The sequence below is a fragment of the Salvelinus sp. IW2-2015 genome, linkage group LG11 (assembly GCF_002910315.2).
Source record: "Salvelinus sp. IW2-2015 linkage group LG11, ASM291031v2, whole genome shotgun sequence".
Classification (NCBI taxonomy): Eukaryota; Metazoa; Chordata; class Actinopteri; order Salmoniformes; family Salmonidae; genus Salvelinus; species Salvelinus sp. IW2-2015.
The window spans coordinates 37,593,722-37,608,841 of record NC_036851.1 but is presented as its reverse complement, the minus strand read 5'-3'; the positions used below and the strand labels follow the sequence as shown (position 1 = coordinate 37,608,841).

At 43.9% G+C, this 15,120-nt stretch overlaps 1 pseudogene; it reads left to right on the top strand.

Annotated features, from left to right (window-relative positions):
* The window catches only part of LOC111970324 (metabotropic glutamate receptor 2-like), a 70,660-nt pseudogene extending 55,944 nt beyond the window's left edge, over positions 1-14,716 (top strand).
* The last annotated feature ends 404 nt before the right edge of the window (positions 14,717-15,120 follow it).

The following is a 15,120-nucleotide window of genomic DNA, read 5'->3' as shown; positions in this document are numbered from 1 at the left end:
ACAGCGAGTTGCAGTAATCCAGACGGGAGATGACAAGTGCCTGGATTAGGACCTGCGCCGCTTCCTGCGTGAGGCAGGGTCGTACTCTGCGAATGTTGTAGAGCATGAACCTACAGGAACGGGTCACCGCCTTGATGTTAGTTGAGAACGACAGGGTGTTGTCCAGGATCACGCCAAGGTTCTTAGCACTCTGGGAGGAGGACACAATGGAGTTGTCAACCGTGATGGCGAGATCATGGAACGGGCAGTCCTTCCCCGGGAGGAAGAGCAGCTCCGTCTTGCCGAGGTTCAGCTTGAGGTGTGATCCGTCATCCACACTGATATGTCTGCCAGACATGCAGAGATGCGATTCACCACCTGGTTATCAGAGGGGGAAAGGAGAAGATTAATTGTGTGTCGTCTGCATAGCAATGATAGGAGGACCATGTGAGGATATGACAGAGCCAAGTGACTTGGTGTATAGCGAGAATAGGAGAGGGCCTAGAACAGAGCCCTGGGGGACACCAGTGGTGAGAGCACGTGGTGCGGAGACAGATTCTCGCACGCCACCTGGTAGGAGCGACCTGTCAGGGTAGGACGCAATCCAAGCGTGGGCCGCGCCGGAGATGCCCAGCTCGGAGAGGGTGGAGAGGAGGATCTGATGGTTCACAGTATCAAAGGCAGCCGATAGGTCTAGAAGGATGAGAGCAGAGGAGAGAGAGTTAGCTTTAGCAGTGCGGAGCGCCTCCGTGACACAGAGAAGAGCAGTCTCAGTTGAATGACTAGTCTTGAAACCTGACTGATTTGGATCAAGAAGGTCATTCTGAGAGAGATAGCAGGAGAGCTGGCCAAGGACGGCACGTTCAAGAGTTTTGGAGAGAAAAGAAAGAAGGGATACTGGTCTTAGTTGTTGACATCGAGGGATCGAGTGTAGGTTTTTTCAGAAGGGTGCAACTCTCGCTCTCTTGAAGACGGAAGGGACGTAGCCAGCGGTCAAGGATGAGTTGATGAGCGAGTGAGGTAAGGAGGAAGGTCTCCGGAATGGTCTGGAGAGAAGAGGAGGGTAAGGGTCAAGCGGGCAGGTTGTTGGGCGCGGCCGTCACAAGACGCGAGATTTCATCTGGAGAGAGAGGGAGAAAGAGGTCAAAGCACAGGGTAGAGCAGTGTGAGCAGAACCAGCGGTGTCGTTTGACTTAGCAAACGAGGTCGGATGTCTCGACCTTCTTTTCAAAAATGGTTGACGAAGTCATCAGCAGAGAGGGAGGAGGGGGAGGAGGGGGAGGAGGATTCAGGAAGGGAGGAGAAGGTGGCAAAGAGCTTCTAGGCGTTAGAGGCAGATGCTTGGAATTTAGAGTGGTAGAAATTGGCTTTAGCAGCAGAGACAGAAGAGGAGATGTAGAGAGGAGGGAGTGAAGGATGCCAGGTCCGCAGGGAGGCGAGTTTTCCTCCATTTCCGCTCGGCTGCCCGGAGCCCTGTTCTGTGAGCTCGCAATGAGTCGTCGAGCCACGGAGCAGGAGGGGAGGACCGAGCCGGCCTGGAGGATAGGGGACATAGAGAGTCAAAGGATGCAGAAAGGGATAAGTTAGTACATAATTCATTTGTTGGTCAAACAGGTGAGCCGCTCGATGAACCGGTTCAGCTACGACCAGGTGATCCGCTCGCTGCAGCAGAAGTCCAACGCCAAGGTGGTCATCCTGTTCACACGCAGTGAGGATGCCAGGGAGCTGCTGGTGGCTGCCGCTCGCATGAACAGCACCTTCACTTGGGTGGCCAGCGATGGCTGGGGGGCGCAGGTAGGGCCTGGTAGTCCATTCAAAAATTGTTGATTCCCGATTCCCTAACAATTATAGAACCAATTCCTGTATAATAATTGATTCCCATCATTTTACTGCTGTTTTTGATAAAATGTCATGTTTTGTGACTGTAATTTTGGTAACTGCAGATGTAAGTTAAGTAATAAATGTTATGTTTTCATTCCAATTAATTATAAAATGTGAATGATTTTCAGGAGAGCGTGGTGAGGGGAAGCGAGACGGCAGCAGAGGGGGCCTTCACCATCGAGCTGGCCTCCTACCCCATCCGGGAGTTTGCAGACTACTTCACCAAGCTGAACCCCTACACTAACACACGGAACCCCTGGTTCAGAGAATTCTGGGAGCACCGCTTCGACTGTAGTCTCACAGAGCCTGGTTGTAGCGAACACAGTCTGCGGGACGGCAAGTTTGAGCAGGAGTCCAAGATCATGTTTGTAGTCAATGCGGTGTATGCCATGGCTCATGCCCTGCATAATATGAGGCAGGCGGTGTGCCTACCCAATGCCACCAAGATATGTGATGCCATGAAACCAGGCACCGGGAAGAGGTTCTATAGAGACTTCATCCTCAAGGCCAAGTTTGATGGTGAGTGAAGCYGTCAAATAATAGAAATAGCGTTACCAGAAGGGGCCATCATCATTCTTGTAAATATTCCATAATGGGTGGACGGGTGGCCATATTGAGTGCACCCAATTCTGTGGGTAATGTAATTCAATTTTTATGGCCTTAACAGCCATATAAGGTCAGGTGACATGATTACTGTCTATATCACAATGTTAGCCTATACTTCATTCACCACACAAGTTTAGATATACTATAGAATGAAACTATCTTTGCCACTCATAATGTTTATGAAATGTTTTATTCTTACTTTTCTTATTTTCAATGTAATAACACACAGAAGGTAAGCGCTCTGCAAGCAACTCAGAATCACAGAGTAATCCTATTATTACCCTGAGCTTCTCCTAGACTGATGTCTAAATATAATTGAGTATTACATTTTTTTATTTAATCATGAATATTGGCAAATTGGGGCAATTTGAAACAAATGCTAATCTGGATTGAACATGAGATTGTTTTTTCAGTTGATGTTGTGTCCCTGTGGAGTTGAGAAAGGTTTGGTGAAGATTCAATTTGTAGTGATAAAACATGAATTAACATCTATGGGATCATCAGTAACAAATAGAGACTGAGTAAGATGCTTTGCAAGCAACCTGCAGTATTTTGAGAACATGCCTCACGAATGGATGTTTGCATTAAAGGAATTAATTAAAAAGAAAACGGATTCGATGAAGGAAACTTTTACATAACATCTAAGTATGTGAGACAAATGTTTTACTACATATTAAAACTCAATATCTAACTAAAGAGGAAGGGTTTTCTTTCCTCTTAAATGTCATAATTTATATATTTCTGTTTCCCCTCATCTGAAACCCTGAAGAAGGCATCACACCCTATAACAATAATAATAATAATAATAACAATATAGAAGCATTTCTGAAATCTATTTCCATTGTCCATGTCAGGTTGTGCGCTACTGGTATAGAAGTCAGGTGCAGGAGAGCAGAGAGTTGTGATCAGGCGCACACTTTATTTGGCAGAAGCAACAACAGACGGACGCAACTGCTTCAAAAACCTCCAGCCAATGGCAAAAGTGAAAAGCGTGTCAACAGTCACAATAATGCAAATGTTTAACAATTAAACATACTTCGGGTTAAACACGGTACCCAGGGAAAAACCAGCCTGGCGAGTCACACAAAACATGAAAAAAAACAATTCCACACAAAGACATGGGGGGAACAGAGGGAATATATATGTAGTGTAATTAGGGAATGTAAACCAGGTGTGCGGGGAAACAAGACAAAACAAATGGAACAATGAAAAGTGGAGCGGCGATGGCTAGAAGAACGGTGACGTCGACCGCCGAACGCCGCCCAAACAAGGAGAGGAGCCGACTTCGGCGGAAGTTGTGACAGTCCAAGGCAAGATTGGCTGAATATTATCCGCTCTTCTGTTTCCCTCAGCTCCCTTCAGACCTGCGGACACGGAGAACATGGTGCGTTTTGACGCCTATGGAGACAGTCTGGGCCGCTACAACATCTTCCACTACCACAAAGAGGAGGATAAATACGTGTACAGGAAGGTATGTAGCTCTCCATCCAGGGGTGCTGTACTGCGGCTGACCATGTGCCTCTCACCGTGTGTGTGTGTGTGTGTGTGTGTGTGTGTGTGTGTGTGTGTGTGTGTGTGTGTGTGTGTGTGTGTGTCGTGCGAGATTGGGAAAAAGGCAGAAGACACATTTCTGTTTTAACAAAGTATCTCTCTCTCCACTCCTGTTCTCTAAAGGTGGGCTACTGGGCCAGGGCCTCATCCTAAACAACCAGCCAGGTGCCATGGAGGGGCCCGGGCGAGGGGCCCCCCACCTCCCAGTGCAGCGACCCCTGTAGGAAGAACGAGGTGAAGAGCATGCAGCCTGGAGACGTGTGCTGCTGGATCTGCATCCCCTGCCAGGTAATACATCCACAAGCAAGGAGAGAAGAGTGTAAGAGATTACACTATTCTGTCATTGTATAGTTTATCTTCTGTTAGTCAGTAGCTCACTTTGAGGGTGTGTTCTACCGGCACCATTCATTTCTGCCAGTTGAAAATACACTACCTTATTTTTTTAAAGATTAAGTTTAGGGTTAGGATAGGGCTGTTGCAGTGACCATGTTACCGCCACACTGGCAGTGATGAGTCATGACTGCCAGTAAAATTAATTGTGACCATTGAGTCACGGTAATATCCTTTTATGCACTCTGGACATGCTTTGGTAGTACCCAACTTGCTAACTACCCACCAGGTCCTAATGGCTGGTACTCAGGGCTCTATTGTCCCTCCATCAGGTCCTAATGACCTGATACTCAGGGCTCTTTGTTCCTCCATCAGGTTCTAATGGCCTGGTACTCAGGGCTCTATTGTCCCTCCATCAGGTCCTAATGGCCTGGTACTCAGGGCCCTATTGTCCCTCCATCAGGTCCTAATGGCCTGGTACTCAGGGCTCTATTGTCCCTCCATCAGGTCCTAATGGCCTGGTACTCAGGGCTCTATTGTCCCTCCATCAGGTCCTAATGGCCTGGTACTCAGGGCTCTATTGTCCCTTCATTAGGTCCTAATGGACTGGTACTCAGGGCTCTATTGTCCCTCTAACCACTCTGACATCAATGCAAATGCCTTTGAAAATCACATCAAACACACATCAGAACAGTAGGCCTATAGTATTTTAAAACTCACCTCACTGTGATGATCAATTTGAAGAAAGGAGTTCAACAGCAGGTTGAAACAGTGTAAAACATGGTTGTTGTGGATGTTGTTTCAAAGCATAACACAACTAAATGGACAGCGCTTTCTAAGGTGATGTTTAATTCAAAACACATATTAGAGCTTATTGATATGCATAGGCTTATGAGCCTAAGCCAACAAAAAAACGGAATAAAAATTATGATTGTGCCCTTATACCATACATAGCCAACTGCATATTACACATGTCAGAAAAACATAAAACAAAACTGATTTAAGATGTCTTTGGTACATAATTGGTCTAGCCTTTGAGTGTGGACTGTATTATTATGCATACTGGATGGACTGGTTACCTTATGCTACGCTCCAACATTTCTATCCATGAGTCTGGGGGAAAAACATATTGAGTGACACGATACCTTCAGTTATACAGAATATCTCACCACCATGTGTTTCCATCTCCTCTCCTTTATTCCTTTATTGAGCATGCAGAGAGACTGTCAACAGTTTAGTGAAATATGTTTAGTTGCGAAAACATGTTACTATTGATGTTCCTGAGCAGAATTAAGCACTGGGTAGCTGTAGGAACAAGGTTGAAGAGGCCATGGCAAACAGAGTTTGGGCGGAATATCACCTGTCAGGCAGCGAGAGCATGCTCCTCAAACAGTGGTTGATGCATGGAGGGAAATAAGTATTCTTATATTTTTCAGTTGTTCATATCAGTTGTTCATATTAAGCACAGCTCCGTTTGGAAAGCGCGCGGCCTCCATTCGCTATTTGAGTTCGAATGGAGGCCCCTGCCCCTGTTCCTGCCCATTTGATAATGGGCCATTCTCAATCTAAACTAATTTGACATATTAGTGAAGACAAGATTAAGTTGAGAGTAGTCTGATGGGTGAAAATATGATCACTTGATGAGAGAACAGCTGTGCAGCCTGTGGCAAGGAACAGAGCGCAAGCTTTTTTTTGTCACTTTCTAAAATCATCAATAACCTATAGTCGCACCATGCAGCCCATATATGACATTCTAAGGATTGTATCATTCACAACTAAAGTTGACAAATGACTCTAAATGTAGCATATAGGACCTGTTTCAAATGATCACTTTTATGCTCAATTTAGCCACTTCATATGCTCACTCGCTGCTTTCTATTTAATTCAGCTAAGTTCAATGATATTCTTCTTACTATAAAATCAGATAAAACTAAGTAATGGCACCAGACTTCTAAGCATATCTTGTCTGCTAAATGAACAAGCAAACAGAGTATGGCATTGAACATAGCCAGTTAACATACAGTAGGCCAACTCATATTCTGTCTGTTCTTCTGAAATACATTTTCTTCATATCATAATGACTAATAAATAATAGATTTATTGTGATGGTGTATATTAAATTGAGTTGTTAGACTTTTTAAAATGTAGATGTTCCAAAGGCGCTCATCAAATATTGTCGATAGTTAGTTTAACAACTACTGAACATCTACAAACCATCTATTTGGGACTATACACTTCCTTTCCCCCTGCCAGCCCTACCAGTACCTGCTGGATGAGTTCACCTGTGCAGACTGTAGCTTTGGACAGTGGCCTCAGGCCAACCTGACAGGCTGTTTCGACCTGCCAGAGGAGTACATCCGCTGGGAGGTACTGTCACTGTTTTCCCTCTCCCTCCTTTTGCTGCTATTTTCTTCCCTTTTAAAAAAAAAATCTGTAAAGTGTTTTGCAACTTATACATGTGAAATAACACTTTAAATTAACCTTGATTTGATTTAGGATGCCTGGGCTATTGGGCCGGTCACCATCTCCTGCCTGGGCATGTTGTGTACCCTCTCCGTGGTGGGCCTGTTCTTCAAGCACAACGACACCCCAGTGGTCAAAGCCAGTGGGCGGGAGCTGTCCTACATCCTCCTGCTGGGGGTCCTGATGTGCTACAGCATGACCTTCATCTACATCGCCAAGCCCTCCACGGCCGTGTGTACCCTACGTCGACTCGGCCTGGGCACCTCCTTTGCCGTGTGCTACTCGGCGCTCCTCACCAAGACCAACCGCATTGCGCGGATCTTCAGCGGGGTGAAGGACGGGGCCACACGGCCACGGTTCATCAGCCCGGCCTCCCAGGTGGCTATCTGTGGCGGGCTGATCTCCTGTCAGCTCCTGGTGGCCTTGGTCTGGCTCCTGGTGGAGATGCCTGGCGTCAGGAAGGAGGTGGGTATAACAAAGTTGGATTCCTAACCCCAAGCCTGAAATGTTTCCACTCATGCTGTCAAATCATTTGCTTTTCTATAGAGTAATAAGGTGTTGTCAAGCGGGCGGTCATGTGTGTTTGCAAGGCAGAGGATCCCAGTGAGGGACAGGGACGGAAGCTATACTGTTAAGCAAGCACAATGACAGTGATGCCTGTCACAAGAGCATAGAGATATAATACTTCTCTATATTAATATACTTTTCACTACTCAATATATCTAATACTATTCTATTCTATTTAATTATATGGAGGTGAGCCCCGAGAGGAGGGATATAGTCACCCTGAAGTGCAACAGCAAGGACTCCAGCATGCTGGCTGCTCTGGCCTACAACTGCATCCTCATCGTCCTCTGTACGGTCTACGCCTTCAAGACCAGGAAGTGCCCCGAGAACTTCAACGAGGCCAAGTTCATTGGGTTCACCATGTACACCACCTGTATCATCTGGCTGGCCTTCCAGCCCATCTTCTACGTAACGGCCAGCGACTACAGGGTGAGTGGGAATAATAGACTCGAATTAGGGTTGTAAAAATGCTGGTAACTTTTCCAAAAGGTCCAGGTTTTCCAGAAATCCTGGTTGGAGGTTTTCGGATTTCCTGCTTATTACCTCCAGAGTTCAAGAATCTTCTAACCAGGATTTTGGACAACTTGGGAATTTTAGTAACTTTACCATAATTTATGCAACCCCAACTCCAATATATTGTAATGAAATGAGGGACTAGAATTAGTTAATTGTGCTTATCAACACTAGGGTCAGTACGATATGAATGACAGTGGGTGTCTTTTCTCCCAGATCATTATTTTTTTTAAATCTATAAGTCCTTGAATGTGTCATAGCGTACCAAAGGATCTAGGTGACATACATACATTCCTTTTGATCATCACCTTACTCTGTGTCTCCTCAAAGGACTGTATTTCTTTTCATGTGTCGTKGAGATGCTTTAAAGACAAGAACAAAGACACTGGAGAAAGAGATACCCGGTCTTGATTATGTGGGCGTTAAACCCCAGTCTTAATAGGCACATATAGTATAGTCTCATCGACTGTTACTGAGAAGACAAAGACAATCTCCAAATTATTTTCTGTATCTAATCTAAAACAGCAGTATTGCCAATGCAATACCTTATATTACGATTTGAAAAGTAATTATGTTTTTCTCTCTTCTAATGTCGACAGTGAAATGTGCAGGAGATTCAACCAGGGCATTTTGATAGGAAGACTCTTGTTCCCAATGTCCCTTTTCTAATAAGGCATTTAGAAAGGAATACTTGTTCCCAGCGTCCCTCTTCTGCAGTAGCTTGTGAAAATAATCAACCCCCTTGGCATTTTTCCTAGTTTGTTTCCTTGCAACCTAGAATTAAAATAGATTTTTGGGGGGTTTGTATCATTTGATTTACACAACACACCTACCACTTTGAAGATGCAAAATAWTTTTTATTGTGAGACAAACAAGAAATAAGACAAAAAAACAGTAAACTTGAGCATGCATAACTATTCACCCCCCCCCCCCCCCCKAAAAAAAAAAATCAATACTTTGCAGAGCCACCTCTTGCAGCAATTACAGCTGCAAGTCTCTTGGGGTATGTTTCTATAAGCTTGACACATCTAGCCCCTGGGATTTTTGCCCATTCTTCAAGGCAAAACTGCTCTAGCTCCTTCAAGTTGGATAGGTTCCGCTGGTGTACAGCAATCTTTAAGTCATACCACAGATTCTCAATTGGATTTAGGTCTGGGCTTTGACTAGGCCATTCCAAGACATTTAAATGTTTCCCCTTAAACCACTTGAGTGTTGCTTTAGCAATATGCTTAGGGTCATAGTCCTGCTGGAAGGTGAACATCCATCCCAGTCTGAAATCTCTGGAAGACTGAAACAGGTTTCCCTCAAGAATTTCCCCGTATTTATCGCCATCCATCATTCCTTCAATTTTGACCAGTTTCCAAGTCCCTGCATATGAAAAACATCCCCACATGGGGAAGGTGTTCTCGGGGTGATGAGAAATGTTGGGTTTGCGCCAGACATAGAGTTTTCCTTGATGGCCAAAAAGCTAAATTTTAGTCTTATCTGACCAGAGTACCTTCTTCCATATGTTTGGGGAGTCTCCCACAAGTTTTGGGGAGTCTCCCACATGTTTGCTTAATTTTTCTTTAAGCAATGGCTTTTTTCTGGCCACTCTTCCGTAAAGCCCAGCTCTATGGAGTGTATGGCTTAAAGTGGTCCTATGGACAGATGCTCCAATCTCCGCTGTGGAGCTTTGCAGCTCCTTCAGGGTTATCTTTGGTCTCTTTGTTGCCTCTCTGATTAATGCCTTCCTTGCCTGGTCCTTGAGTTTTGGTGGGCGGCCCTCTCTTGGCAGGTTTGTTGTGGTGCCATATTCTTTCCATTTTTAAATAATGGATTTAATCGTGCTCCGTGGGATGTTCAAAGTTTCGGATATTTTCTTTATAACTCAACCCTGATCTGTACTTCTCCACAACTTTGTCCCTGACCTGTTTGGAGAGCTCCTTGGTCTTCATGGTGCCGCTTGCTTGGTTGTGCCCCTTGCTTAGTGGTGTTGCAGACTCTGGGGCCTTTCAGAACAAGTGTATATATACTGAGATCATGTGACAGATCATGTGACACTTAGATTACACACAGGTGGACTTTATTTAACCAATTATGTGACTTCTGAAGGTAATTGGTTGCACCAGATCTTATTTCGGTGCTTCATAGCAAAGGGGGTGAATACTTATGCACGCACCACTTTTTATTTATTTATTTATTTGTTGAATTTTATGAAACAAGTTATGTTTTTCATTTCACTTCACCAATTTTGACTATTTTGTGTATGTCTATTACATGATATCCAAATAAAAATCAATTTAAGTTACAGGTTGTGATGCAACAAAATAGGAAATACGCCGAGGGGGATGAATACTTTTGCAAGGCACTGTAATTGGGCATTTAGTTGGAACACAGAGTTTCTTAAACCAGAGGCGCAAGATCACGAGACTTCCGGGAAAGCTTGTGAAAAAGACCAAACAGACCAGTTTGAGAAGTCAGAGAGAAGTGAAAATGATTCCTTAGTTGTTAATGTTCTGGAAATCTAAAGGCACAACCTAGATTCGAGCCAATGTCTTAATTAAGTAGTTGAACATATTACTCCAACCATGTGAAAGTGACAAACTGACACATTTTCATTTTTGTCCAAAACATCTTTATAAATCGAATGACCTTTGATTTGAAGGCCTGCACATGCACAGTTCGGCGTGAGACGACTGTTAGACCGATGACTTGTTTCTACGCACGAGCTAATCTTGCCAATGTCGCCATCTCATCATCGCCAACAAGCGTGATCTGAGATTTCTATTGGTGAAGCAGTTTCATCTTCAAACTGCACTGTCTTTGATAGGAAGACTCTTGTTCTCAGCATCCCTCTACTAAAATGGCATTTAGATAGGAAGACTAATCTAATACTGCCGCAGCTTAGTTTCCTGTTCTCAGTTTAGATCAGTTCGAAGGAGGGAATAGAGGGATGGAGGGATGGGAGCTGGGCTTCTCAGGGCCTAATGCTTAGATTGTCTAAGATTATTGATAGTCATCAACAGACAGGCTTAGCATCCACATTTTTTTTTACTGTTAAACAAATAAGCACCCAGATGATGAGCCCTATATGACACCACATCATAGCCTAACAGGATAGATGATTTACTGTACTGTATATATCTGTATACAAATATACACTACATGGCCAAAAGTATGTGCACACCTGCTTGTTGAGCATCTCATTCCAAAATCATGGGCATTAATGTGTAGTTGGTCCCCCATTTACTGCTATAACAGCCTCCACTCTTCTGGGAAGGCTTTCCACTAGATGTTGGAACATTGCTGCGGGGACTTGCTTCCATTCAGCCACAACAGCATTAGTSAGGTCGGGCACTGATGTTGGATGATTAGGCCTGGCTCGCAGTCAGCATTCCAATTCATCCCAAAGGTGTTCGATGGGGTTGAGGTCAGGGCTCTGTGCAGGCCAGTCAAGTGCTTCCACACCGATCACGACAAACCATTTCTGTATGGACCTCGCTTTGTGCATGGGGGCATTGTCATGCTGAAACAGGAAAGGGCCTTCCCCAAACTGTTGCCACAAAGATGGAAGCACAGATTGTCTAGAATGTCATTGTATGCTGTACCATTAAGATTTCCCTTCACTGGAACTAAGTGGCCTAGCCCAAACCATGCAAAACAGCCCCAAACCATTATTCCTTCTCCCCCAAACTTTACAGTTGTCACTAGGCATTCGGGCAGATAGCGTTCTTCTGGCATCCGCCAAACTCAGATTCGTCTGTCGGACTGCCAGATGGTGAAGTGTGATTCACTCTATCACAAAAGAGTCCAATGGCGGCGAGCTTTACACCACTCCAGCTGATGCTTGGCATTGTGTATGGTGATCTTAGGCTTGTGTGCAGCTGCTCGGCCATGGAAACCCATTTCATGAAGCTCCCAACGAACTGTTCTTGTGCTGARGTTGCTTCCAAAGGCAGTTTGGAACTCTGCAATGACTGTTGCAACCGAGGACAGACAATTTTTACGTGCTACGCGCTTCAGCACTCAGCAGTCCTGTTCTGTGAGCTTGTGTGGCCTACCACTTCACAGCTGAGCCGTTGTTGCTCCTAGACGTTTCCACTTCACAATAACAGCACTTACAGTTGACTGGGGCAGCTCTAGCAGGACAGAAATGTAACAGACTTGTTGGAAAGCTGGCGTCCTATGACGGTGCCACTTTGAAAGTCACTGAGATCTTCCGTGCGGGCCATTCTACTGCCATTGTTTGGTTAAGGAGATTGCATGGCTGTGTGCTCGATTTTATACACCTGTCTGCAACGGGTGTGGATGAATTAGCAGAATACACACATTTGAAGGGGTGTCCACATGCGTTTGGGCATGAAGAATAGCTTCAAGGCCCACATAGGGCTTTCACCACCTTGCATCAGGCCTATGAAGCCTTTGTTGCCATGTAAGCAAGATAAAGAGAGACAATGTGTATAAAACGGACAGAACAGTTTAGTCCAGGGTGTATTATAACTGTGACCCAAGGCTGAATCTAGTCTAGTCTAATGCCTGTCCGGTTTCTGTTGGTGTGCCACTGGGCTCTGGGTGTACAGACAGAGGAGGGAGAGAGTAAGGGGTAGAATCACATTGGCCATGCATTATGAGCTTCCCCAGGACATCTCCTTATCATCCCAACGGTGCTTTATCCATCTACTAGCAAAAAACCTTTGAGAAAAATAAATGTCAACACTAGCAATACCTGATTTGAAAGAGAAACATTTGAGAAAGGGGTGTGAAAGGAGTGACAGACTGAACAAATGAACAGTATAATAATGTGTACATATTGAATATAGATGATTAGTGTTCATGTTGGAGCTTTGGTAGACACAATTTTGGCTCTGCAATAGAAACCTTGATGCTTTGATCTCTGTTTGTGTGCCATTAAAAATACCAGCAGTTGGGCTGGGCTTCCTGCATTTTAAATATGGTTTAGATAAAACATTGCAGATATATTCTCACATGAAAAACAAGCTGCCTTGTTCATTCAATTGTGATGAACCTGGAGTCTCCCAGGTGGACATTCATTATTTCAGCCAGTGCTTCCAGCAACATTTACATGACATTTTAGTCATTTAGCAGACGCTCTTATCCAGACTAACTTGAAATTAGTGAATTCATCTTAAGATAACTAGGTGAGATAACAACACATCACAATCGTATCAAGTATATTTTCTCTCAACAAAATATTTATCAGCAAAGTTAGTAGGAAATAACATGCATTTTCTAGTTTTCCTCGCTCTCTCCTGCTTTCTCCTTCCCTTTCTCTCGCTTCTCTCTTAAACTCAAGGCTATTGATTTAATCTATTACTAGTCCTGTCAGTCCGAGTGGCTCTGTGGTGCTGGCTGGGCTGCCTCAAAATGTCCAGTGAGTCCCGTTCACTCGAACCCAACCTCCTCTCTCTCCCTCTACCCCGTACAGGTTCAGACAACCACCATGTGCATCTCTGTCAGTCTGAGTGGGTCGGTGGTGCTGGGCTGTCTCTTTGCTCCTAAGGTCCACATCATCCTATTCCAGCCCCAGAAGAACGTGACAACGCTGAGAGTGGCTGCCAACCGTTTTGGGGCCACAGTCAAATCTGCATCGGCGTCTGCCCCCAGCTCTAGCTACTGGAAAGGTAACGTCTCTATCACTGGTAAATGGGTTTTTATCTTTTTGTAAACAACCATTAACATTTATTTTTGTCATCACATATAAATCGTACAATCAGCTAAATGTTTCAGTCATTTTTGGTGAGCCATCAACTGAAACATACTGCACATCTACTGCTATTTATGATTTCATTATATTCAGATTATAATGATATTTGTACTGCACTGTTGAGGGAGCTTGCAAGTAAGCATTTTGCTGCATCGTTTATACCTGTTGTAAACAGTGTGTGACGAGTCTGTTGTGTTTGCCATACTATAGGCCTATGGAAAAGTAGAACACCACAAAATTCTCTCAAAAACAGAACCCTTGGTTCAATATTTTTTTTCTTTAATCAATGTGAAAATCAAAGTCATACCTACACTTMATAACTAGTCTGTTATTTGGTATTTTTAGTTATTTGGTATTTTATTGAAAATATGTTATCCTCTATTCTCGTTCTTTTCCAGCATCAGCRTCTACCAGTGTGCCAACAGCGGTAACAACAGTCTGTAACGGTCGTGAGGTGGTGGACTCCACTACGTCCTCTTTGTGAAGKAGGTTGAGCTGCTGGTATCATTCCTCTGTCCTGAGAACAACACAAATCACAATTCAATCCAAATTCATCCCCTCCCATACAACAAGGCTGCTGTCATATCTAAGTCCCATTTACAGTAGAGACCAGTAGAGTCTGTCTATTCGGACAGAGGGAGGCCAGGATGCACTTAACTGTGAAAGCTAAATTATGTGACTATACTTAGGAGTGTGACGTAATGTAGGACTGTAAAGCATTTTTGCATAGATTTAACAGTATGTGATTGATTTTACTTGGTTTCAAGATAGACTCGTCGTTGAATGCACTGCTGTATGCCTTGCTGTCAGTACAGAGAATCAGTCTTATGAATGAGGTGGTTCATGTGAAGCGATCATGGTGTCATAACAAAAGGTTGTTCTTATCTTGTCCTTACAGTGCTGTGAATGCGATATCAAAATATAATTTCTCTCTTTGACTAGAATATTATTAATACATAACACTTATTGAATTCATTTGGCCCCTTGTTTTTAAACTACATTTGAATATGAGATGAACCATAGTGAAAGTGATGATTAAAAACTAGCCTACTATCAGTATAAAGGACAATGTTTTAATGTAGACTTTGGTGAACCAGTTTGTGCTTTCTTGTAATTTATGTAAATAAATTGTGTTATTTTTTAATGATTAAAACATAAAATGCTATTGTGTATTTTGTTCACAGAAGTCTCTAGGCAGTTTCACAGAAGTCTCTAGGCAGTTTTGGTGGTAGCTCGACAGGATGGATTAAAGCAATCATTGCCAATGGGTATTTGTACATACATCAAGTGTTCCGGGAAGAAGCAGTCTACACTAGTGTTTCTCAACCTCATTTTTGCCAGGGACTGGCAGGCTCGGGTCCTTACTCCTTTGGTACTGCTTAAATTACAACTAGCAATGGACTAAATCAGTGTTATTAGCTAACCGTCTCAGACACCAGTGAACATCATCCCAGCCCAGGCACCTAGAGAAACATTGCACCCAATCTGTTTGAAATGACTATTGGATGTAACATCTACATGCC